Source organism: Physeter macrocephalus, chromosome 6 (genome assembly GCF_002837175.3).
Source record: "Physeter macrocephalus isolate SW-GA chromosome 6, ASM283717v5, whole genome shotgun sequence".
Classification (NCBI taxonomy): Eukaryota; Metazoa; Chordata; class Mammalia; order Artiodactyla; family Physeteridae; genus Physeter; species Physeter macrocephalus.
In genome coordinates, this window is record NC_041219.1 from 64459275 (window position 1) to 64485536 (window position 26262).

At 40.4% G+C, this 26262-nt stretch overlaps 1 long non-coding RNA gene and 1 other non-coding gene across 2 annotated transcripts in view; one reads left to right on the top strand and one right to left on the bottom strand.

The window, feature by feature from the left end:
- Positions 1–26262, top strand: part of LOC114486473 (uncharacterized) — a 116929-nt gene that overhangs the window by 28172 nt on the left and 62495 nt on the right. The gene's annotated exons all lie outside the window — the stretch shown is intronic.
- On the bottom strand, positions 17020–17169 carry LOC112066379 (small nucleolar RNA SNORA62/SNORA6 family). Its single transcript, XR_002892598.1, has one exon. It is a non-coding gene; the product is annotated as a small nucleolar RNA SNORA62/SNORA6 family (small nucleolar RNA).

Consider the following 26262-nt stretch of genomic DNA (forward strand, 5'->3'; position numbering starts at 1 on the left):
ATTTTCCGAGGCTCAGAACAGTTCAGTGACCTGACCAAGATCGCACAGTTACAGAGGAAGAACATGGATTTTTACCTAGACATAGGCAGTCTGACTCCAGAGTACACATTCTTTCTTTTTATTTCAAACAAGTTCTGGTTCGAAGAGTAAGAATACCCTCTCAGGCTGTCAGTACTGCCACTTTTAGTCAGTCATAGACATAATATGCTCACCGTGTACTTGCTTTGAATCTCACTGAACTCCCACGTGTGGTGGGTCCACTGGAATTCTGTGCTCACGGGGATCCTGACTGTTGTACGCCAGTGGAGGAGCAGGGCATTCACACACATTGAACAGCACACACATTGTGCGTGTCTCCTCTGCCCACGGGTACGCTCCATTGTCACTTTGGACTTCTCTTCCAAAACACAAGCTAGAACAGAAGATTATTAATAATTTCAAGTTAGTTACATCAGAGCATTCAACCAAGTGTGGGCCCCTGCTGAGCACAGGGTCCTGTGTAACTAACTACTCAGGTTACGTATCCAAGAAGTCGGGCCTGGTTACGAGACAGTACTTTATTTTTTTGTTTTTCGGACGAGGTGTGAGAGGTTAAGTAACATACTTAAGCTCAAACCAACAGAAATTGGAGGAGCCTGGATTTGAACTCTGGGCTGTCTGATTCCTGAGTTCACGTTCCCAAGAGTTCAGTACTGTAATAACTCAGCTATGCAACTGCCTGCCCATAACCATTAGTGGATTATAAAGAGTGGATTATCAGTCGTGCACTGTAAAGTGTCCAAATTGCTCTCCCTCTCTGTTCATTCTCCTGTGTAGCACTTGACCAAAGTACCTTACCTTTACTGCACTTTATATTTTTCTAAACACCTTCTTTCTCAATGCCTTTGATCATCACCACAGTCTTAGGAGAGACTTAGGGTCATTAGTCTTTTTGTAGGTGAGGACATTGAGGCTCAAATGAACAAAGTGACGTTCCAAGGTCACTCCATCAGAGCAGAGACAAGTCCGGAGTTCTTTCCTAGCAAGTCACCTTTTGAGCCAAAATTCAAATAAACAGCAGGACTTGTGACCAGGTGATAAGGGAAGGAAGAGTATTGGCTCATAAAACAAAAGGAGGTTTTCCGATTTCCTTTACATAACAGGGAGCATGATTTAGTGGAAAGAACCTGTGAATTGAGGTCAGAGAGCCTGGACTTTAACAGTGCCATCTAATAATGGTATAAACTTGGCAACTTCCACTTCTGAGCACTAAAACCCTCATATGCAAAAAGGGATATTTATGCTTACCCCGGAGGACAGTTTTATCAAATGAGAAAACTTGTGAGACTCGGTAAATGTGAGTTTCCCCCTTCCTACTGGTCATGATCTATTGGTCATAGAGATAGTGGAGTGCGCCGTCTAACACCCTCTACTCCAGAGAGGTGAGGCTGGCCTGAGGCAAATTCAGAGTGAAGGAAACACCTAGTCTTGCTATGTTTCATTCTTCCTCTTCACACAGTCTCTGCTTCTGCTTCTACTGCGTCATCAATATTAGGTATGAAGAAGAGACAGCACCAGGTACTATAATTAATACATAAAAGATGTGCTAAATGTGTGAGGCCATGGACATTCTGGTCTTTATATGAAACCAATTCAGATATTTCATTGTGAAGTCATTTAAAAGTATGAACTAATGGGCAGTTTGACCACACTTACCAGACTTGAAATCATTATTAATTTCTTTAGTACCATAATAACATTGATTTAGGTGAACTTTTATAACATAGAAAGTGTATGGTATTTAGCAGTAATTAATATCCTTTAATTAGGAAGAATTGCCAAGTAGTTTTCTCTCTTGTGTCTGTTGTTGGCTAAGTTCAGCTGGATGCAAATTCAGCTTAATCACAAAGGGGACAGCTTGTGTTTTACGTTAAAGTTGCCTTTAATGGATTAAAAAATATTCTTTGGTATTACATTTTGTCATAAAAAGGCACATTTGAATCACCAATGTTATGGAATGTGAATAGTCCAAATGTCATAAACCTTATGTATAAAACCATTCACCTAGAGATGCACACATAAGATATAAAGTGAGTGTAGAAATTTGATCTGTCTTTCCATATGCTCATCGAGCTGTGTAAGTCTTAATACTGGCTTTGCTATTATTATTCCTCTAGAAGCACAATATAAAATTTCATATTTTCACGTGCATTTATAGCAAATGTTACTCCTTGCTAACCAGAGAGTCATTTAGGCAATTGCTGGGTATGAAAATTGCTGACATTTTCTGAATTTCAAATGACAAATGAGATGTTCCTGTCAGTTTACTGTGTAACTCCATAGCATATGGTGCTTCTGTTGGTGGGTGTTATTTCAAAGTTTGCAGATCACACCACTAGAAAGTCCCTCTGGTGGGCTCCTGGAACACTTAGCAACTGTGAATCTGAAGTGACAGTACAGAGGGAAGAGACTAAAAAAAAAAAGGAGTTGTTTTTTCTTTTTGACAGTGAGAAGGCAGTACAAAGTGAATGATAAGTTAATACAGGGAGGTGGATTGTAGAGACACCAATCTAGTAAAAGGAAAAAAAAAGAAGCAGTTTTCCCTTTTATAGGACAAACTAGGAAGTTATCTAAATTCTTAAAACAGAGTATAATGTCAGATTTCAGAGAAGGAATAAGAATTAAGGGGCTGACTAGAATTAGAATAATTGTCAACTGTGTTACACAGAAATGGAGGGGAGAGTGTTTCAAGGGACAGAGAAGGGTGCCAAAATTATATCTATACCAGAAATCACAAAATAACTCTGAATAAGGAAGATTTGAAAAGAAAGCCTCTGCTATTCAACATGGGGCAGCTTATTTAAAACCACCTCTCAGCAGAGCCCTGTTCCTTTCATTGCAGTCTATTTTAATGGGTCACTCTGTTTTGCTTTGTTCAATAATGCCTGCATTCCAGAGCGTTTCTGTACAGTGGTCAAGCTACCAGTCAGTTAAATGGAAAAAGCCAGTGAAATTGGTTGCTGGAACTAAATGACTGGCCAGTTCCATTACAGTAGTTCCAACTGCCCTAAGGACCACTGCCCAAGACTCATTTTTCTATACGTTCCTCCCTGGAATCCAAAAGCTTTCCATTGTTTATCAACCACCAAAATTTTTACTGATGCCTAAAGAGTGCAGAAGAATGAGTGACTTAAGATGATGTGTTTTTAAAACCTGAGCAAGCAGATGAGGCCAGGAGGCTGACAAAGAGAAGAATCACTGAAGAGAGCATTGGGAATGAGAGGAACCCTTGGTGAGAAGGAAAGAGTAAACTCTAGCAGCATTTTTACTCCCCAGTTCTTGTCTGCAAGAGACCTGGATGTCCTTCTTGCCATTGAGTTCCGTGGGAGACCCCTATGGCTTTCTACCAAGGCTCTTTTTATATTTTCTTAACCATGCTTGAGTGAGTTCCTATTATATACAAGCAAATGATTCTAAAGAAAACTCTGATTCTTCTTTGAGGGGATTCTGTTCTGCTTCACCCCGAACCACTCTGAATTGCTACACCGAAACACATGTTCATCTGTGGGCTTCCAAAACACCTATTGTATCCCCCCGACACTGATACTGTTATCAGAAGGCAGGATTGACAGAGGGTAAAAACAAAGATGCCGGGAACTCCCTGGTGGTCCAGTGGTTAGGACTCCATGCTTTCACTGCCGATGGCGCAGGTTCGATCCCTGGTGGGGGAACTAAGATCCCACAAGCCGGGCGGCACAGCTATGTGGTTTTTAACAAGATAGTGTATGTCAAATCACCCATCATGGTGCTCGGCAGATCAGAGCCCCTTAAATGTTTGTTTTCTTTTTCTTCCCATTTATTCAGTAAACCTTATAGCAACAGCGGGTTCTATATTTTGTAGGTTAAAACCAATGGAAATCTCGTGTTCTTCCATAAATATGTGAATGTGTGTTCATGTGTGTGTCTCTGTTTTCATTTGGGGAAATATGCAGTGGAGCATTGTGATTAAAGGGGGAGTCAGATTGACTGAGAATGACAGTACCCACCTGTGATGGTTAATTTGACGTCAACTTGGCTGGGCTAAGGGATGCCCAGATAGCAGGTAAAACATCATTTCTGCATGTGTTTGTAGGGTGTTTCTGGAAGAGACTAGCATTTGAATTGGTAGACTGAGTAAAGAAGAAAGTCCCAATCAGTGTGAGGGGGCCATCACCCCATCCCTTAAGGGCCCGAGTAAAACAGAAAGGTGGAGGAAGGACACATTCACTCTGCTTGAGCTGAGACATCCACATCCTCTTGCCTTTGAACATCAGCACCCCTGGTTCTCAGGCCTTTGGCCTTGGACTGAATTATACCCTAGCTTTTCTAGGTCTCCAGCTTGCAGAGAACAGGGCATGATACTTTTCAGCCTCCGTAATCACTTGAGCCAATTCCTATAATCAATCTCTCTCTCTCTCTTTCTCTCTGCCCGCCCCATGGAGAAAGACTTATTATATTAAATAATATATATAATAATTCCCTCTGTATATGTATTTATGTCTGTATCTATCAATATATATCTATATCTATACCTATATCTGTTTCAGGGTTCTCTAGAGAAACAGATTGGTTCTATTTTGTCTGGAGACCCCTGACTAAAATACCATCTAGAGGCTTAGAACGGTGCCTGGCTCAGCGAAAGAGTTTAGGGAATGTTAGCATTAATTATCATTTTTATTATCATCATTATACTTCTGACCCCTTTCCTTTCTCAATGACATCGTTTCTACATCTTGGGATTAGTACTAACCAAGCTTATTCTCTAGATTCTGTGGAAAGATATTATTGATGAGTAAGTTTGATTTACAGTAGCTGCCTGTGTTTCTTTTCTTAAAAGTAATGGTGATTAGGCCCACTATATCTTATTTGCTTGCAAATCTTATTTTTTCCTCTGTTTCTCCAAGAAATATAGCAAGACACTTAAAGCTTGCGTATAAATTTGTTTTGTGTGACACTTTTCTATCATATAAAGAATTGCTTATCAAAGACATTTTAATAGAACTCGATTTAAGTTTACTTTCCAACTGTTAACCTTTTCTGAGTTTCTTTAGTAAATGGGGATATATATATCTTAAAATAAAGGAGATGGTTTTTTATAGTAATGCTTCACAAAATCCAGATAGTCAATGGTGCAACTTTCCAGTTTTCTGCTTTCATTTAATATCAAAGTATCATAGAAAACAGGGAAAATAATGTAAAAAAAAAAAAGTGCAACAGAATCCAACAGAAAGCCATGACAGGAAATATTAAATTGTACGTTACTTTTGGGCAAGGATATAATCTCTTCTTCTTTCTTTGTAACTTCACCAGACTCCATAGATTTTGATTGAACTAACTGACATTTATTCTGCCCTAAATACATTAGAAAGAGAACCTTTCCTTCAACATATAATTAGTGTATTTCTTGAGATCAGCAGGATAAACAGACTGCTAGGTGTTTATAGTAATGCTATTATTTTATTTTAGAGAAAAGTAATACAAATAGGAAGAAATGACAAGCCATAGTCTCATGCTGTGTAAATCTAGGCAGGTATCAATTACTATAATGTCCTTATTAGTGGAGATGCAATTGTGATTTGATGTCACAAAGCATTACCCTTTCCTGACAGATGTTATAAGCCAAACTGCTTTTAAGAACCAATCAGCCTCAAAATGACAGAAGTCCTGTATCCTCATCAGATTCTGCATGGGGAAGGGTTTCGTCTTTCATCTGTCACACTTACTTGATGTACATGACGTCAGTTGCAAGGCCTACATTTGTAATTACAAGGTGTCCAGGTGTCCTGTTGACATCAAAGCTCAGAGAGCACAGGCTGCTGTGCCGTTGGAAAGGAAGCCACTGGGATAGGGAACCAGTTGCCACATAGGTCAGTTCAGTCTGTTGTGAGACACGCAGGAGTGCCAAGAGGTTACTAAGTTCAGTTTGAAGGCGTGGTCAATAGAAAATAACTAAGAGATTACACTCCCACAGTTTTTCTCCAAGAGGCAGCCATCTGAGCAGAACAGTTGCTAAGAGTAAACCAGACTTAGAACAACCTTTGAACACCAGGTACCCCAAAGCATATTTCCGTGACTCTTTCAAAAACCACTAGGGCCATAGAGTGCCTTCATGAGAGTCTGAAAAAGGCATCCCTATGGGTGGACAGATTAGAAGAAGGCTGCTGTCTAGCTGGATGTTCCAGTTATCAATCTATGGCCTCTCAGCCACAGATCCACTCTTCCTCACCCTGCTAACGACTCTGGCACATTTCTTCCTTCCCAGCTGGCACTAAATTAAGCCTGTCAATGGAGGGTGCTAGAGGGACATGGAGGAGAAAGCCCCACTTCCCGGTTCCGGTGTGTGCTCTCCTCTGGCAGTAAGGCACCTCCCCATTGGTATCTCCCTCCACTTCTCCAAAGGGTGGCTTTCCAGCAAGTTCTGCTCTGGCTGCACCTCAGCAGACTTCTCTGCCATTTCGTGGACCCCCCGCCCCCGCGGTGCTCTCTCCAGTAAAGTCTGTATCTCAGCCCTGGTGGGCAGGGGTCTTTCTTCTAGGTTCATTCCTTACCTGGGTGCTTTGCCTCAGTCGTGGAGGTAGTGGCTGATGCCTACATCAGTGATCTCTGTATTGTTTCGACTTCTCTTTACCCTTGGTAGCTAACCTGTTACTCCAGTCCTCTATTGTGGTTAATTATTCTGTATGTTAAACTTTCCCTGTTCACAGTATATATGGTTTCTGTGTCCTGAATGAACCCCGACTGACACAGTGGATGAATTAGAGTGGTGGCCCTTTGATAAGATTAAGTGAGCACAGAGGAAAAAGCTCCTCTCTGGCCCATGGCAGCAGCCCTCAGCAGGACATTCCACTTGCTGGGTGAGCAAGGGCTGGATTTCCACACCCATTTGCTTGAGTACATTGGCAGGCATCTTTGAGTGCTTGCATGACCTGTACAATTATCAGGAATTGCCCTGTGATGAACCACTGACACTCCATGAATCAAAGCATGCATTGCTGTCTCTGCTCTCAAGATGCCCTCAGGCTAAGTGGGAGAGACAGACAAGTAAACGGACAATGGGAAATAGGCTTTGATGGAGGGACTCACAGGGTACTATGGAAATGTATAGGCATAGGTGAGAGACCCCGATTATATTGCTGCATAGAATACTCCAGAACACAGAGGCTTAAAACAACAGTAACTATTTATTATCTTACAGAGCTTCTATGCGTCAGGAATTTGGGAGTGGCTTAGCTGGATGATTCTCTCTTGGGATCTCTCATGAGGTTACAGTCAAGGTGTCAGCCAGGGCTGCAGTCACTTACAAGCTCAAATGGGGCTGTGGGATCTACTTCAAAGATGACTCGCTTGGTGGGCAAGTTGATACTAGCTGTTGGCATAAGGCCTCACCATACCGACCTCTCCATAGAGCTGACTGAATGATTTCAAGATAAGGCAGTGGGCTTCTCCCAGAGTAAATGATAGAAGAGAAAGCAAAGTAGGATTTACTATCTTTATTATGACATAGCCTCAAAAGGCACATATTTGACTCAGCCATAAAAAACAAGGAAATGATGCCATTTGCAGAAACATGGATGCAACTAGAGGTTATCATACTAAGTAAAGTAAGTCAGAAAGAGAAAGACAAATACCATATGATATCACTTATACGTGGACTCTAAACTGTGACACAGATGAACCTATCTGCAAAACAGAAACAGACTCATGGACATAGAGAGCAGACTTGGGGTTGCCAAGGAGGGGTGGCTGGGGGAGGGATGGACTGGAGGTTGGGGTTAGCTTTTATATATAGAATGACTAAACAACGAGACCCTATTGTATAGCACAGGTAACTATATTCAGTATCCTTTGATAAACCATAACGGAAAAGAATATTTAAAAAAAGGAATGTATATATATATATATATATATATATATATATATATATATATGTATAACTGAGTTACTTTGCTGTACAGCAGAAATTAACACAACATTGTAAATCAACTGTATTTCAATTAAAAAAATCACATATTCGACAATTTCCTATAGGTTACACAGGTCAAGCTTACTTAATTTAGGAGGAGACAGCAAGAGTGTGAATATCAGGAGGTAATATAATCAGCGGCCATTGTAAAGACTGGCTACTGCAGACCCCCTACAACAAACCAGCGGGAGGAAAGCTTCCTGCCAGAGAGAATATTGGAGGTGGGAATGGCAGGCTGCAGTAGCAAGTGATGTAGAGTAAAGTAATGTCCCAAGCAAAGGTATTAGCATGTGCAAATATATGGGAAGGTGAAAGAAAGGTATGGCAAGTGTTGAAGTATCATTCTGTTACACAATTCAGGGTTTTGAGGTAAGAGGGTAGTGCTGGGAAAATGCAGGGAGAAATGATTGGATAAATTGTCAGAGGTAAAAATCACAAAGGACCTTGTTCAGCATTCTGCTTGGAGGCTATGGGTAGCCATGGACAAATTTTAATCAGGGTAATGATTTTTAATACTTGTACCTGGAAAGAAAGCCACTCAGAGTCAGTGCACCTATTGCAGTGTTAATTTCCAACTCTTCTTAGAAGCACAAATACCTTCAGTGTGGACCTCCTGCCCTTTTCTCTGTTCCTTCTCTCATTTTCTTGTCCTTGAGCACATCTGAAGCATAACGGGCATGGCCAGGGTGAATTGAGAGGTCATGTTCCCGGTTCCTACAGCCTTCCTGGGAAGCCCCCGTTATGGGCCTGCTGGCTTGCTGGGTGTTGCAGGCACTGTGGTTGAAAACAGACTAAGTGACATCGGCTTCAGTCAGTGACAGTGCTGGAGTCAAGGGACATCATTGCTCTGAAAAGGCCGTTTTATACAAGTATCTGTGTGGCAGGCCAGCTGGGAATTCTTCAGTCTTTTCCGCAGTACTCATAAGCAAGGAAAATAAAACTGTTGACATTAGCATTTCAAAGATAAAGAACAACAGTGTGTGTGTGTGCGTGTGTGTGTGTGTGTGTATAATTTATATTATATTACACAAATATTATATGTATTATAGATATATAGTATAATTTTGTATTATATAAATATAAACATAAACATAAATAAATTATACACACACACACACACACGCACACACACACACACACACACACACACATTGAAATGCTAATGTCAACAGTTTTATTTTCCTTGCTTATGAGTACTGCGGAAAAGACTGAAGAATTCCCAGCTGGCCTGCCACACAGATACTTGTATAAAACGGCCTTTTCAGAGCAATGATGTCCCTTGACTCCAGCACTGTCACTGACTGAAGCCGATGTCACTTAGTCTGTTTTCAACCACAGTGCCTGCAACACCCAGCAAGCCAGCAGGCCCATAACGGGGGCTTCCCAGGAAGGCTGTAGGAACCGGGAACATGACCTCTCAATTCACCCTGGCCATGCCCGTTATGCTTCAGATGTGCTCAAGGACAAGAAAATGAGAGAAGGAACAGAGAAAAGGGCAGGAGGTCCACACTGAAGGTATTTGTGCTTCTAAGAAGAGTTGGAAATTAACACTGCAATAGGTGCACTGACTCTGAGTGGCTTTCTTTCCAGGTACAAGTATTAAAAATCATTACCCTGATTAAAATTTGTCCATGGCGTTAGGTCTGAGTCCCTGGATTAGGACACATTATGTGTCTCTTCCAGGAGCAGAAGCAATCCATTAAAGTCAATTTCCAGTTTTCCATAGAAGAAGGAATAAGACAGAAAATTAAAATCCTTACGTAATCCTTACTCTCATTTCTATTGTCATAGTCTTCTCTTGAAGCACCTTAGAGGTGTAAGCAAGTCAGTTTACAAGTAACACGTTGCCTAATTTTAATCCCTTCCACTAATTTATTCACACGCCTTGGCAATTTACTTTCCCTTCTTAAGACAATTGGCTCACTGCATAGTTAGGGAGTAGGCATGGTTAGCCTTTAAAAATCTCTTTCAGATTGAAAAGATCCCGTTTTATGAATTTCAGTCCTCAAAGCCACACTCTTATTGGAGATGCTAATGGCTGTGGGAAGTGTGAGATATGAAAAGAGATACAGTAATTCCCAAGCCATATAATCAGTCTCTGAATAATTTAAAATTTTGTGTGCTACTAGACCCTGTGTTTTACTTGCTGTTGACATGATTAACAAAGGGAAGAGTCATCAGAAACTCCTAACGAAGAGGAAGTCCAACTTGCTGATTCCTGGTCTAATTTTTTTTCCGAGAAGTACCCTAACTGGATTAGTATAGCTCTTAGGAAAAGATCATACACATTTAAAATTCACTGTCGTGCTTCTCTGGTGGCGCAGTGGTTGAGAGTCCGCCTGCCGAAGCAGGGGACACGGGTTCGTGCCCCGGTCCGGGAGGATCCCACATGCCGCGGAGTGGCTGGGCCCGTGAGCCATGGGAGCTGAGCCTGCGCGTCCGGAGCCTGTGCTCCGCAACGGGAGAGGCCAAGACAGTGAGAGGCCCGCGTACCGCAAAAAATAATAATAATAATAATAAAATAAAATTCACTGTCCATTTAAAAGAAAATATAATTTTTTAAGATAACCTGGGGGGCCTTATACCTCCTTATTTAGTCCATTCTTCCCAAGATATTTCTTGGTTCCTTACACGTTTTCTCAATGCTTTAGTACCGACTTGCACTCATGGTCTGCAGAGGCCCAAGGACTGAAGAGCCATCCCAGCGGCCAAGAAAGATACAGGAAGCTCTGGCCGACAGGGCAAAAATCCCAAACAGGAAAGACACATGAAGTTCACAAAGCAGGGGCAGGATGGAAGGAAAAAGCTCTGATGAACACTGAATTACCCCAGAGTTCCTCAATTACAGCTATTTGAGTTGACTGTGGATGAAATCTCAACTAGTCACTTACTTTGTAAGCAAATGTGATAGTTAACTTTAGGTATCAACTTGACTGGGTCATGGGATGCCCAGGTATTTGGTGAAACATTATTCTGGGTATTTCTGTGAGGATGTTTTTGGATGAGATTAACATTTATATTGGTAGACTGAATAAAGCAGATTGCCGTCCCTACTATGGGTGGGTCTCATTCAATCGTTTGAAGGCTTGAACAGAACAAAAAGTCTGATTCTCCCCCAAGTAAGAGAATTTCTCCTGCCTGTGGGCAGAACTGGCTGGCTGCCTTGGTAGAGTATAATTATTTGGGGAGAGGGGCAGGGAAAACGTCTCTTTCTAACCCCACAAAAGTCTTTACTACCTACTGATAGATACCTAAAATTCTTCTTCTCTCTTCCTTCTTGATATATTTCCGAAACTTCCAAGAATATAACATTTTGTACAGTTATTTATAGCATTTGGGGGTCAGTTAGCGTCCAGACAGGAAATTAGAAACCACATTAGGTATTTCAATAGAGAGAGTTTAAGATAAAGAATCGCTTAAGCAAATGTTGGAAGAATGAAAAAGCAAAGGGTGAATATTTATGTTACACCAAGATAGTAATTGTAGGAAGTAGTCCCCTTAGGAACAAAAGGAAGAGGTTGGAGTTATCTGAATCTACAAGCTTAGGGAGGAGGCCATGCAGAGTTGGAATTCAGACTTCTTGGTACGGGTAAGCTGTCTAGCAGCATCTGGTACCTAGAAGTCAGAGCAGTGGCCCCATGGATGCAGGACTCAGAAACTTGAGTGGGAGAACTTCCCAGCTTCACCTCTCAGGTATCTGGGAGTGATGAAGAAGGCTGGGGACTGGGTCCACTAGGCTATTGCCGGCAAGACATGAACACCTGGCATATAAAAAGCAAGTCCATGTTCCATCTCTCCTGTCTCTCTCTCTCTCTCTCTCCTGCCCTCTATTGGTTATGCGTAACAGACAAAGGATAAACAGTTTTGCCAAGTCCTAGTCCTAGCATCTCATAATATAGAGGGATGGATTTACATCTGGGAGATAGTAGTTTAATAACCATTATGAATGGAAAGATTTTAAAAGAGGTTTTGATGGAGAAGAAAACCTAAATAGATAGATTCTAGTGGTATTAGAGGGGATCATGAATGAAATTACAGGAGGGTGGACAGTGGAATAGAAAGGCATCCTTGTGACAGTTTTGTACAGTATCAGCTTTGATGCCTCTAGATAATAATAGTAACAAAGAAAGGTTAAAGCTAGTGGTAAATAGTAGTAAATCTATAAATAACAAAACAATAATACACACTTATATGTAAAATCTGTATTGCTTATCCAGCTAAGCATGGTGTAGAAATACTTTATACCCATGCTGATATTTTGTAATCTTCAGAGACTCGGATAAAAATGATTAAACTTATTGTAGATATAAGAAATAACTATAATAATATAATTGAAACATTAAAACATCATCACCTTGGGAAATTATACAATATTCCAAATATTTAAAGAGTTAACATTGGATAATTACAATGTTCCTGGCAATGTTATAAGGGCTTCACGTGTATCAACTCACTTAGTTCTCACCATAACCCTATTTCTCTTATTTTACCCATTTTATAGATAAAAATGTCTATGACAGATATGAGTTAAGTAACTTGGAAATAATCACACAGCCCCAAGTGGCAGCGCTAGGATTTTACCCCAGTATTCCGACTCTTAAGCATTCCAGTTTACACTGTTAGTAAAAACATTTTTGTATTAAAAAAAAAAATCTCTTTCAGTCATATTGTGAGCTTTAGTTTCCTTATCTGTAAATAAGGATAATAATTTCTGCATGAAAGGATGTTTGTAATGATTAGATAATACATTTGTTAAAAGTTCTAGTACAAGGTTTAGCATGTATTAAGTCCTTAATAAGTGGTAGTTGGCATTTATACTTCTGAATATCTTTATTGAGGTAGGTGAAATGTAAGTCATCTGGTGGCTCACTTGATATTTTGGAAATAAACAAAAATACCTCCTGAAACCAAGATTCATGAGCAAAGGGAGAGCTCGTACTAGCCACTAATACAGACTGCTAAACAACAATGTGTTCTAGGAAGGACAACATGGATTTTCTTATGTGCTTTTTAAGCCGTTAGTTATATTAATAGATCATTATCCGAATAATCATCCTAACTTTTAAAATCTCAGTCTCTTTTTTTTTTTTTACATCTTTATCGGAGTATAATTGCTTTACAGTGGTGTGTTAGTTTCTGCTTTATAACAAAGTGAATCAGTTATACATATACATATGTTCCCATATCTCCTCCATCTTGCGTCTCCCTCCCTCCCACCCTCCCTATCCCACCCCTCTGGGTGTACACAGAGCACCGAGCTGATCTCCCTGTGCTATGCGGCTGCTTCCCACTAGCTGTCTGTTTTGCGTTTGGTAGTGTATATATGTCCATGCCACTCTCTCACTTTGTCACAGCTTACCCTTCCCCCTCCCCATATCCTCAAGTCCATTCTCTAGTAGGTCTGTGTCTTTATTCCCGTCCTACCCCTAGTTTCTTCATGACCTTTTTTTTTTCTTAGATTCCATATATATGTGTTAGCATACGGTATTTGTTTTTCTCTTTCTGACTTACTTCACTCTGTATGACAGACTCTAGGTCCATCCACCTCACTACAAATAACTCAATTTCGTTTCTTTTTATGGCTGAGTTCACATTCCCACCAGCAGTGCAAGAGTGTTCCCTTTTCTCCACACCCTCTCCAGCATTTATTGTCCGTAGATTTTTTGACGATGGCCATTCTGATCAGTGTGAGGTGGTACCTCATTGTAGTTTTGATTTGCATTTCTCTAATGATTAATGATGTTGAGCATCCTTTCATGTGTTTGTTGGCAATCTGTCTTCTTTGGAGACATGTCTGTTTAGGTCTTCTGCCCATGTTTGGATTGGGTTGTTTGGTTTTTTGTTATTGAGCTGCAATTTCTTAAATAAATGGGAAGCATGAAAACAAAACAATTACTAGCAGAGACCTTTTGGCCTGCCCCACTAGCCCTACCCAATCTGCACTCAAGAGGGAAAATACCGTTTAGGGACTTGAACAGTGATGGGCTCTAAGGTGATTTATTTTTCTCTTTGCTTTTAAAAAAAGAGAGATGAGAGGATAATGCAGTGTAATGGCTGCATTGTGTAATTGTGGATACAGCAAAGATAATAATATGCTTCTCTAGCATGAAACAATAATTCTGATTCCTTCTCATCATTCCGAAAGTGGATGAACACATATATCCAAATGTTCTAAATGAAAGCCTTGTTTTGTATGGTTATTTATTGAAGAGACCTTGTACAAATACCCATGTAAGACTAGGCCTCCATATTGATTAAAACTAACTCAGATGGGCCACAAAGAAGAAAAAAAAAAAAGAATGCAACACTTTGCTCTTGGGGGGTTTTAGGAAATTTCAAAACATGGCTAGAACTGTAGTAACCGAAAGCATCTCAGGTTTGTAACCAAGGCAACTCTTCCCGCTCTGCATTCAGGCTTCCCTGTTTATCTATTGTAGTGCCAATAATTGCAGCTGAGAGGAGTCTCTGTTTGTTGTGAGAGACAATTAGCACTTGAAATAAAATAACAGATTTAAATAAATTGGGGGACTCAACAGTGTGACCTGATCTCTTAGAAACAAGCAACAGCTTTGGAATAAGATTGTGTTTGCAGCAGCCTCCAGAGGGAGAGAGTCATCCTCCGAAGTAACTTGAGGTCTTATTGGTGATTACTTTAGTTGTTATGGTTGAAAACCATTGGTTTCTCCTTAGATTCTGTTGGAAAATAGCTTAAGAAATCCCAACCTGTAAGAAGCCCGTAAGAAGCCTGCAAGAAGGCGATACTGAATTTCCAATGATAGGCTTCTTCAAACAACTTGTCTCTATATGTAAGGCTTCATTAAAAATATTTCCTCCAATTACTGTCACAATTACTCTTCTCTGTTATATAGGCTGTATTTTAAATGACTGTTTATTTTCATTCAGATGCAAATGGAAAGCTTTGCAACTCTACATCTTTGCCTCACCTGCAATTTTTGCTTTCAAAATGAAACTCACCATTAGTATTAGGGCCATTTACAGAAGTCATTCCATGGCACAGACTCTCCAAATCAGTGTTAATGAACTCGTGGACCCATGACTCTTAGAGACTATCCGAAGTCTCAGTAAATCTCAATAAAGTGTTCCAAGGACAAATAAGTTTTCCCTGATGCTACTTCCGTTCAGAGTCTCATTTATTGTTTGTTTAACCAGCACTCTGGTCTCCTTTTCCATGTGATGAGATTTCTGCTAGAATGATACTCCTAGCCTCTCCCTTCAGCTCTCCAATTTGTGCGTTCAAGAGAAGAAACTGAACGAGCCGGACTCAACCCATTCTGGACTTCTCTTTTTCAGAGTGAACATGTCCACAGGCTTCATGAATTCCCATCCACCCTTAGCCATGTGGTAAAGGCTCTGTTTCTAGGGGGAAGTGGACTGCAGCTGTCAAACTATCCCATGAATAAAGAATCTTTTAAATTTACCGATAAAGGCAGATCTAAAGCCACATTCTCCAGTCACCTTTAACAGTAATAAAGCTATTGGTTTGATCTCCATCTGTCTATCTCTTCTATCTCTAAATTGGTTCTGAATTCAACTGGGAAAGAGGGATGTTATGTATTGGCTGCTCCACACACCTAACATATGTCTTCCCTATCAAATGTAGTTGATAAATATTAACTAATGACAAAGTCATAGAATGTAAATTCCACGAGAGCAGAGCCCTTGCTTGTGTTATTCACTGCCATTTCTCTAGTACATAGAAGTTATTAAAAAATACCTGTTGAATCGCTTCTCGGCCTTTTGGCTAAGATCAAGTGTAAAAATACCTGTTGAGTGGCTGAAGTTACAGCTTCTTTAGCTCAGATCGCAAAGATTCTCACATTTCAGAATAAAAAAATTTCATTTTTTTTCTCACTAACACCCGAAAGATTGATGAAAGATGGTCTCAATGTAAATGAAAGGACTGGAACCACGGCAGAATTGTTGAATTTTTCACAGGAGAGGTTGACAGTCGGTATTTCATTTTTTTTCTCACTAACACCCGAAAGATTGATGAAAGATGGTCTCAATGTAAATGAAAGGACTGGAACCACGGCAGAATTGTTGAATTTTTCACAGGAGAGGTTGACAGTCTGGTGTGCCATGGATTGGAATTGAGGCTTGTCTAAGGCTTCTTCTCTGGCCCAGGACCACAGGACTGGGAAATCTCAAAGGATGGGAAAGGAGCAAAGAGCACTGACACGGGCCAGTGATAAAGGCTGGTCCTAAGGAACACAAGGAAGGGATTTGAGGGTGTGAAGGGTAGATTCTAAAGTAGACAGGGAGCTCACACAACGCTGGGTATGAAGCAACGGAAGAGAATGTCTCTGAGCCACTGCCCCCAGCAGGAGGTGTAGACTGGCAGAGAATAGGGTGGCCCAGGACACTGGGAAAGATGTTTTCAGAACAGGAAGCCGTTCCTGATGCCAACAACAGTGGACTTTAAAATCTACACACTTTGATCCCGTCTGCCAAAGAGACAGGAGCTGGCTGCGAGAGCTGTAGCAGGACAGGCTACGCTGAGCCAGAAACAAGTGAAGAGGGCGAGTGCCTAAAACTCTACCTACTGGAGGGGAGGAAAGCCTGCCAGAAACTCAGAAAGGGGCTACTTAAGAGAACTACAGGCAGCTGCAAATGAAAAGACCGAGGATGGATCCCAGAGACCTCAAAACAAAAAAGACAATCCCACAGCACAAGAGTGGAGAACTGGGGCAACACACAGTGAAGTAGATTCGAGACCAGAAGCTATTCTTTTGCTCACACGAGCTTAAGATTCCTAAGAGGAAGTGGTATGTTATCTCCACTGTATAGTGTTTATAATTTGTTGTCCGTAATTAGGCCTAAGAATAGCAAAATGTATATCGCTCTCATTCCTGGGTATGGATTCAGGCGTTCCCCAGAAATCTCTTAATGACGTCCCGAGGCTACCTTTCGGGTACCATCATATGTAGGACTCAACTGTTAGTTAATATTATGGTGCCTAGCATTGGGTAAGAACGTGCAAACAGAAGTGCCTCGTTCTATTTTTTTTTTTTTCATACATTTGTAGCAAGTATTACTACCAAACTCCACTCATTGGGCCAGAGACCCTTGTGATGTTAGCGAAAAACTTGCCCCTCATGTAGCACACTACCTACACTTGTGAGTTCATCGGCCAGTGGCCTCAACTCCAAGCTCTAACAATGTGCAGGCGTCGTTCTATTTTGATAAAGCACGTTACTTAAGTGACAGAGTCCCGGGAGTTTGGGTGTCGTGCCTGATTTCAGACTCTGCAGTTAGAGCACCTGGGTTTGAACTCTGCCCAGCCACTTACTTGCTAGTTGTAAAAGTTTGGGTCAGTCACTCCTCATTTGTAACTTCAGTTTCCTCATCTGCATAAACGCACACATGGAGATTAGAAGAGTGTTTACAATATAGAGCTGTAGCAAGAATCCAATAAGGTGAGTCACATACATTAAATAAGTGTTTATATAAGATGAATTGATTACCTGTTTATATAAATTTCATGAGTTTTTCACAATAGATAATTCACATAAAACCCTTTGCACTGTGACTGGCATATGGCTAAGTTCACAGAAATGGTGAGATGTTACTGTTAATGATCCTAAACGTGTGCCGAGTCCCTGCTGTGTACTGAGTGACTGTCGAAAATGTGCTGAATATCCAGCCATTGCTATCCAACCACGCTTTATATTTCATGTTTGGTCCAGCCTCTTTCAAAGCTGCGAATTTTCCTTTTCTCTACAGCATCACTGATTTTTTTCTTCCAAAGAGCATAAGCAGTATATGATTGGTCTACCTCTTGCAATCTACCTCTTCTCTTCCCTATTGAAATTTTAGTGACAGGTGACTTGGTAATATGATCAGTAATCCCTGGACCCTCTGCTTGTCCCAGCCTTGTATTATTCAAGGGCTCTGATTCTCATTGCCTCTTTCCATCCCCTTTCCCCCTCTTCCTTCTTTCTTCATGTATTTCTAAGCCTCTATTATGTACACTGTATATTGCTAGAAGCTGTGGAAAATCCCGAGAAGCACACTCACATGTACACACACACACCATGTTCTCAAGCACTTAGAGTCTATTTGAGGAGACAAGACATAAAAGGTTAAATATAAGACTTGAATGGCAATGCAAGACACTATTGTAAGATATGTACCAAAGCTGTTTATAATATGTGATCAGTGATAGTCCTTCCAAACCTAGCATATTGCACTGTCAATCTCTGTTGTGAATAATTTAGAGTTTCTGATTCCTTCTTGAACACAGAGATGGCTTTACTCTATAGATCATGAACATGTAGCAATCATCTAATTCCAGTGATGCTAGATGAACTTAAAACCCCAAGCTGGAAGAAGTTAGAGATCCAAACGTCCACATAAAGGAAATTCAATCGCAGTTATATTTTTGGAATGTGATGCAATTATTTGTTAGAGGGGCTCTCGAAATCACCACCAAATTCCTACTAGAGTGTGGATGAGCATAAAATATGAACAGAAAATTTGCCCAACTAATGGTATACAGAGAATTATTCCAAGTAGTGATGTTTTGATAAATGGAGCTATTGTATTTGGAAAATGTGAAATGAAACACAGATATTCAAGTAGGAGGAAAAACTTGGAAAGCAGTAATGCCAAGTGGACTGGGGTTATAACTGGTGGCAAATTCATATGAACATGGAATGTAAGGGGGTGCAGAAAAGAAAGACAAAATGACTTTAGACTAAACAAAGAAATCACATTATACATCAAGGGAAACATAGGCAAGTCTGTTTACATCTCCTTGGTGAAACACTTTTGGAATAATACACATGATCTCGGGATTTCAGCACAAGGAAGAAGTTGAAAAACAAAGGAGATTCCAATGTGAAAAGCACAAGTGATTATAAGGACCTGCCAGATTGATTTATGAGGTGTGACTGGCACAGTCACCACCTAAATCTGGCACACATGTGAACATCTCATACAGAAACCCAATGATTATCAAAACAATTATAGTCTTCTTTCTCTGTTCTATTGTCAAGGATAAGCTTTTGTTGGCTTAAGATCCCTTGCCTTGAAAATAAGATTATTTTAAAATTTGCCATCAGGTAGGCCCTATCCAGGAAATAAAAATATGTGCAGTTCACATACAATTGTCAAATTCAAGCTCATTTGTAATGAGCTAAAGAGACTGTAGTTCTAAAAACAAATGGTTCTAGAGACAACAGAAATGAAAAATAACCTTAGCTGATGGATAACTAGTAGTTGTTGCTAGACTTAGTCTTTGCCAATAACCCAAGTGGGAGAGGAGAGGTAATAGAATGCAGAAAGAAATGAAAAACAAGCAAACAAGGCTGAAGGATGAGACATGCACATTCAGTGACATAGTTTCTTAGGAAAGAGGAGAGAGCTTGAGCTAATTTAATGATCATCAGGAAGGTGTTAAAATTATCTTGTTCACTTAAGAAAAGATAACTATATTATAAGCCATAAATTACTGAAATTATTATACCAGTATATAAGGAAAACAGGAATGTTTTAAATATAGGATAAAAATAGTTCTTGTTGGAGATACTGTTTACTCAAAAGGCTGACTCTGCATATATAAATGTTACGAAAGAAGGCACTTTAAATTCCTTATGTAGTCAACTGGCATTTTATAGTGAACTGCAAAAACAGTCAACAGCAAATGCAAAGAATTTTAGAATACATATATCTCAGAAATGATTGCCTTTTACTTATAAATGCACTTTAGAATATATTCGGCATGAATTGTTTTCTGTTTGGAAATAATTGCCTCTAAGTGGTATAAAGAAAAGGAAAGTTATGGGCAAACACACAACTTGTAAAACTAAAGTAGTTTAATGATTGTGATTCCACATATACTTATGCTTGATTTTAGGGGAAGTGTTTTGAAATTCATGTAGAGCACTGAAAAAAAGTTATAGCACAAATGATTCAAACTGAGGTCAACCAAATTATAAATCAAAACATAAATGTACCTCACAGTACATTTATTTTCAACATAGTCCCAAAATTACCTGTTCAGCTGCTGAAACAAAGCTTATACATTTAAAATTTTATTTTAGAATTAACATCTTTTGAAAAAGTCAAAATTAGCTCCATCTGTCCCCAAACCTCCCATTGCTCATTATTGTTTATTGAATCAAATGAACAATTTTCAGCTTACAGGCAACTCAGTTATCTATTCCAGGCTGCTCCACAGTATAGATGACTCAACCTATTTTTCCTGTTTCATTAATTCATGGCTTATAACTTAATAGTTGGTTGCTTCTTTGTGAAGTGAACAGAATAATTTTAAGCACCTTCCTAATCATAAAGAAATTCTTTCAAGTTCTTAGAAGATATCTCATATGTTTCTTCTTGACTAGTTGTTGCCCTTCAGATGTCTACGCAGGCCATGTAGGTAACATAAGTAGATACAGTGGATCTGGAGGGGACCAGACACATGGGAAAGGACGCGCTTGCCTGAGGGTGAGCCTCTGCCAACCCTGATTGTTGACATGCAGTAATGGTCTGCCTGGTTGCTAGCTCTTCCAATTCTTTCAGAGGAGCCTGAAATCTAACTCTTATGTGAAATTTCCAACTTTTGAAAGTGGGAATTGATTTTTTAAAAAAATACTCTGTAAACTCCAAAAGAAAATAAACAGTTTCCAGGCTAAATATGGTCCTTGGGCTTTCATCATCTTTTTCAGCATCCGAAATATTTTTCATAACAATGCAGGATCTGGAGTTAGTTTTTGTAGCCACGGCTGGCCTGTTGGCTTTTGGGCCCTTGGAGCATATGTGGCCGTGTGGGGTTCCTGGGGCCTTACCGAGATGCCTGGACACCTCTCGGCCCTTTCAAGGACTGGAGAGGAGGACAGGGCCACAGCCCTTGGGAGGAGGGCGTCCAGGGTCAGCTGGTCAAAGGGGAGGATCTTGCCTCTGGCCTTGGGGATGTGGCTCTGGTGCCGCCACCTGCCCGCAGTGTCCTGGCCAGGACACTTCATCTTCCGGATCGTCCTGGAAAGGGACAGAGGCGGCTGGTGGGTGCGACTCACAGACGGCCTCTTCAGGCCAGCCTGGTTGAAGGTGGAGTCAGTTTGTCCGGAAGCCTGTGCAGATTGGCCAACAGCCTTAAGGAGATGTCCTGGCTCTTGGGCTTGTCAACGAAAATAATCAATAAACAATCAATAATAAGAATAGAAAAGAGTTTTATATGAGCCCAACTGAGGACTCTCCTGGAAGCCCCCTTCCCAGATTAGTCTGAGAAACTGCTCTGGAGAAGCAGGGTTTTCAGCACGGTTTTATATCTTGTCAGAACAAAGAACATTAAACAAGTCAGGGTTAGGACTTCCCTGGTGGTGCAGTGGTTAAGAATCCGCCTACCAATGCAGGGGACACGGGTTTGAGCCCTGATCCGGGAAGATCCCACATGCCGCGGAGCAACTAAGCCCGTGCACCACAACTACTGAGCCTGCGCTCTAGAGCCCAAGAGCCGCAACTACTGAAGCCCGTGCGCTTAAAGCCCGTGCTCCTCGACAAGAGAAGCCACCGCAGTGAGAAGCATGTGCACCACAATGAACACCCAGTGCAGCCAAAAATAAATAAATAAATTTATTAAACAAACAAACAAGTCAGGGTTACATTTCTTCAAGGTTTCAAAAAAAAAAGCAACACCAAACAACACATACACAGTGAGTCAGCATGGCCAGTGGCATCTGGGAAGGGAGTCTTATCATCAAAGGAGGACCAGCGTTGGTGTCCCAGGAAGAGGGCATTTAATCTTTACTTTTAACATGGACATTCTTTACTTTTGGTCAATGTGCCCTTTTTCTTTAATAATTAAAGCAGATGTATAATGTGTGTTTGATAGGCCACCAACAGGCATAAAATTCAAGTTAACACATGTATAAGCCAGAATGACTTCCCTATATCTCAGTATGTGAACATTTCTTTCATCAGGCTCCTGTGTCAAACCTTTCTGTCCTTGTTATGGGGATGTCAACTCCATGACGGCGCCCTGTCCTTGGCCAGGTCCTGAAAGAGAGAGCAGAGCCAGGGTGGGCGGGGAAAGCCTTCAGCCAGTGTCATCTTGGTCCTTGAACTTTTGGTTTTAACCTCTATGGCAAACTCTAAACCAACTAACTCCCAACCTCCAATTCAATTTTCTGCCCTTGTGTCTTTGTTCACACCAGTTCATGGGCCAGGACAGCTGTCTTCCCTTTTTTCCTGCCAATTCACTCTGAAACGTCCCCTGATCCTCTTCTTTATGAAATATCCCTTCTTTTTCTCCAGATCTCTTTTTTATCCTCTGGATCCATGTCATAGTAAACCCTTTCCCACACCAAAGTGTTCCTTGTGTCTTATTCAGTTATATATGTATTTTATTCTTACTGCTAGCGGTATAAAGTCCTTGAAGGCAGAGATTATTTTACTGTGCCTGACACTTAGACCTTCAGTAAATGCTTGTAGAACTGAAATGAATTGGATATGGAAAATATGACTTACAGGTGCCCTGTTGGCAATGTTTTTCATGGATACTCTTTTTTGAGCGGAACCATGTAGAGTTAATATTTACAAGGCTAAAGTCTAGGAAAGAAATCAGTTAAATCATGTTTCCTTAACAGATGGTGCATCTGTGTTTCCTAATGCAATATCCTGACTCTGTATAATTGTCATAATTAAGTAATAGTTGCCTGCACAATCTTTGGTAAAAAAGAATCTCTCCTGTATGTGGAGTTTAAGGTAATGTCCCAATCCTGATGAATAAATGCTCCTGCATTTGACTCAATGTGGGCTCTTTCTGGTAGATTTCCTTCTTTGACCCCAAACAATTGATGAAGTCCTTCTTGGTTTCAGTTTGTGAAGGCAGGTAGTTTAGAGCAAACCAGGCCTATGTGGTTAATTTTTGAAATGATCCTGGGACCCAGGACACAGAATTTTCCTGCTTTCTGGTCACTCACAGCTTGGTCTAATGCTTGAGTTAGTATCGGGGGGACTCAGCAGAGCTTGAGGAGTGTTGATGGATTTTTTTTTTTTCACTCACTTGAGCACTAAGTACATTTATCCATAGAATAATGATAAGAATTAGAAATTGTTATCATTCATACTTCTTTCTGTTTGATCTATATAAAGTGCATTGTTTACAGGACAGTTGGGCGTGTGGTGGAAAGACCATTAAAAGAGACCAGCTGTTTGAAAAGCAAGGAGGTTACCTGAGTACCCCAGGACTAGTTTTCTCGTGTGTAAGATAAAAAAATGATATGCCTGCCTCTTAGAGTAATCCCCATTTCAGGATTAAATGAAATAATGTATGTGAAAACAACTTTGTGAACATGCTTTCCAAGTGTTCACCGTTGTTTATTTGAAGAACTTACGTACTGTTCCTTTGGTGGTTGATATCTAATTTCTTGGGAACCCTTTTGAGTCAACACACAATGGTGGGACCAAATCAGGCCCAACCCACTGGTTTACTTATTGTCTAAGGCTGCTTCACTCAAGCATGGCAACGTTGAGTAGTGACAACAGAAACCTTAGGTCCCATAAAGCAAGAAATACGTAATATCTAGTTCTTTACAGACAAAGTTTGCCTACTTCTGCATAGTTTTTCACTTGCAGGAGATATTCAGACATTTGGCTTCAAGTCTGAACTTGAAGAGCGCCCCACCTAGACCTTCTTAGGTTTACTGTTTATTTTTCCTGTGGTCACAGAGCAGGAATGAAAACACCTGTGGGATTTGGGACCAGAACAATAATTACTTCTCAGTCTTATCTGCTGCAACCAGAAGAAAACATCTGCTTTTTTAATTTTGCAGAGAAGAGCAGAATTAAAACTCTCTGGGGACTTCCTCTGTATCTCTGGCACAGAGAAGGAAGGGTGGAAGGCAGGTGAGAACATTTCCGGTGTAACAGTGCAAACTTAACACAAATCACATTAGCTGAGGGTGAAGCCTGGGCTTTAAAGTTTAAACCTAAATAGGTCTCATTGCTGTTCTTGAACCAGTGGATATATGTTGGCCAAGTCCCACTAATTCTTCGATTTGTTTAATAAAAGTCATTTAAAAAAATCAAATGGATCACTGGGCAGAAATTTGACCAGAAGCACCTTCCAAGTGATAATTAGCTAGCCAATTTTTTTGTGAGTTTTATGTTACTATAAATATTCATGACACATTCCCCATCAAATTGTAAGTTCTTCAGGAAACACTGTTATCAGTTTAAGAACATGAATCAGACTGATAAAGCTAATTGGTTAGGCTTCTTTTTTCTCCTTCATTTTAAATAAAGCTGTGAAGGTTCCCAGGGTAATGAAGAGCTTTGTTGTTATGACAACTGCTTATTCCTTTCCCTTTGAAGAAGCTTGTGATGTGATAGGCAACACATCAGGAATAATTAAAACAAATGATAAGCGAGACACATCTGCTTAGAGGAATAAACCAGCACAAACTTAAACCATTTTACTAGTGTTCAATTACCGTTTTCATCGCAGGAAATTCACATCATTTGAGCTGGTCATTTGTGCCAATTTCCATCATTTCTTGATCCAAAAATCTTGTCAGTCAGGGAGGATTTAGTTATATACCGAGACCGTTTTTGCTCAGTGCTTCTCACTGTCTAACTTACTCTTCTCCAAACAGTCTGAAACACCAGAAGTGATGGTTTATCAGGGCAAAGGGGCACACTTTAAAATGATTCTGAAAGCTCACATGATTTACGTGCTCTGATTTCTTCAAGGAAAGGGCGGTTGTAGTACTATGGCTTTAGAGCTCACTCCCTAGAACCATAACACAGCTTTCACTTGTTGCTTTGTGCCAAGTCCTTTCACATCCCTTTCTCCTTTAACTTTTACTTGTTGATATCATGTCCATTTCACAGCAGAGGACTCCAGTCCCCCAAAGTCCAAGGGACACGCTCAAGGTAACTTGGCTGAAAATAATTAGGCGAGAATTCAAACTCAAGTCTTTTGACTCTAGTTGCTCTTTAGAAGATGCTAAACTGAAGGAAAACATTGATTTGAATAATTAAAATATAATTCTCTACTGAGGTGGGCTATTACTCTTACTCCAGTTCCTCCTCATTTCTTTGCTAAGCACTTCGACTAGCTAGCCTAATGCATTCTTCCCCCAACTCCAGGGCGTGAACCATTGGGGGGTTATAAAAATTTTAGGGATAAAACACAGATTCTTTTCTTTTTAAAAAATTAGTGAGAGACTAGGATATAAAGTGTCAGGGTTTCTTCACACGTAATGAGGGTTTTATGTATGGTTTTATGACTTTTTTTTTCATTTTATACTCGTGTATACTTGGTTGTAAGTCATGGTCTAAAAAGCTTGAAAGTCACTTCTCTATACTATCTTTGTTCACCTCTTAATTCTCTAATTTTATTTCACTTCTATTTTTCTGCCTTTTTTGCTGCTGATAGACATGAAATGCACTGTTAAATATTTGTCTGTAATAAATGGTAACTGCAAAATCAGACTTGGCTACCTCTCTCTAAAATAGTATGAAAACAAAGAAAGCTGTCCTTCTTACATGAAATTTAAGACTCCGTTTTTCCATTATGAGAGTCAGGGAACTGAGACCTCAATGAAAAAAAAAATGATGCTGCAGCCCTCTAAGTTAAATGCTATACATATATTGACAAGATTTTCTTCCATACTTTCTGTGAACCTCTTCAGTTTTACTGTAGGGTTCCTGGCTTAATTGCTACTCTTCTTGGAAAGAGCCACAGAGGATTGGGAAGGAATTTATATGAGAAGAGTGAATATGAAAGTGTATCGGAGAGATGTAAACATAGGATAGACTTCTATAAAGTATTCTTGCCAAAAATATTTCACCCAAATTCACCAAGCCTCTAGACCTAATCTGTAGAGTAGAGGAAATACAGGGGATGGAGGCACAAGTTAAGTGACACCGTAGAGAAACAGACACATTCAGAGTGTGTGTTGCTTTAAAGACAAATTTGTCTAGACTTTCTTAAAAGGAAAGGTCATGGAGGGAAAAAGAGTGGGCTTAGGTACTAGATTAAAAGAGACTAAAGAGGGGCTTCCCTAGTGGCGCAGTGGTTGAGAATCCACCTGCCGATGCAGAGGACACGGGTTCGTGCCTCAGTCCGGGAAGATCCCGCATGCCACAGAGTGGCTGGGCCCGTGAGCCATGGCTGCTGAGCCTGTGCGTCCGGAGCCTGTGCTCTGCAATGGGAGATGCCACAACAGTGAGAGGCCCGTGTACCACACACACAAAAAAATAAATAAAAGAGACTAAAGAGACAGTTAACAACCAAATGTAATAAGAGAGAA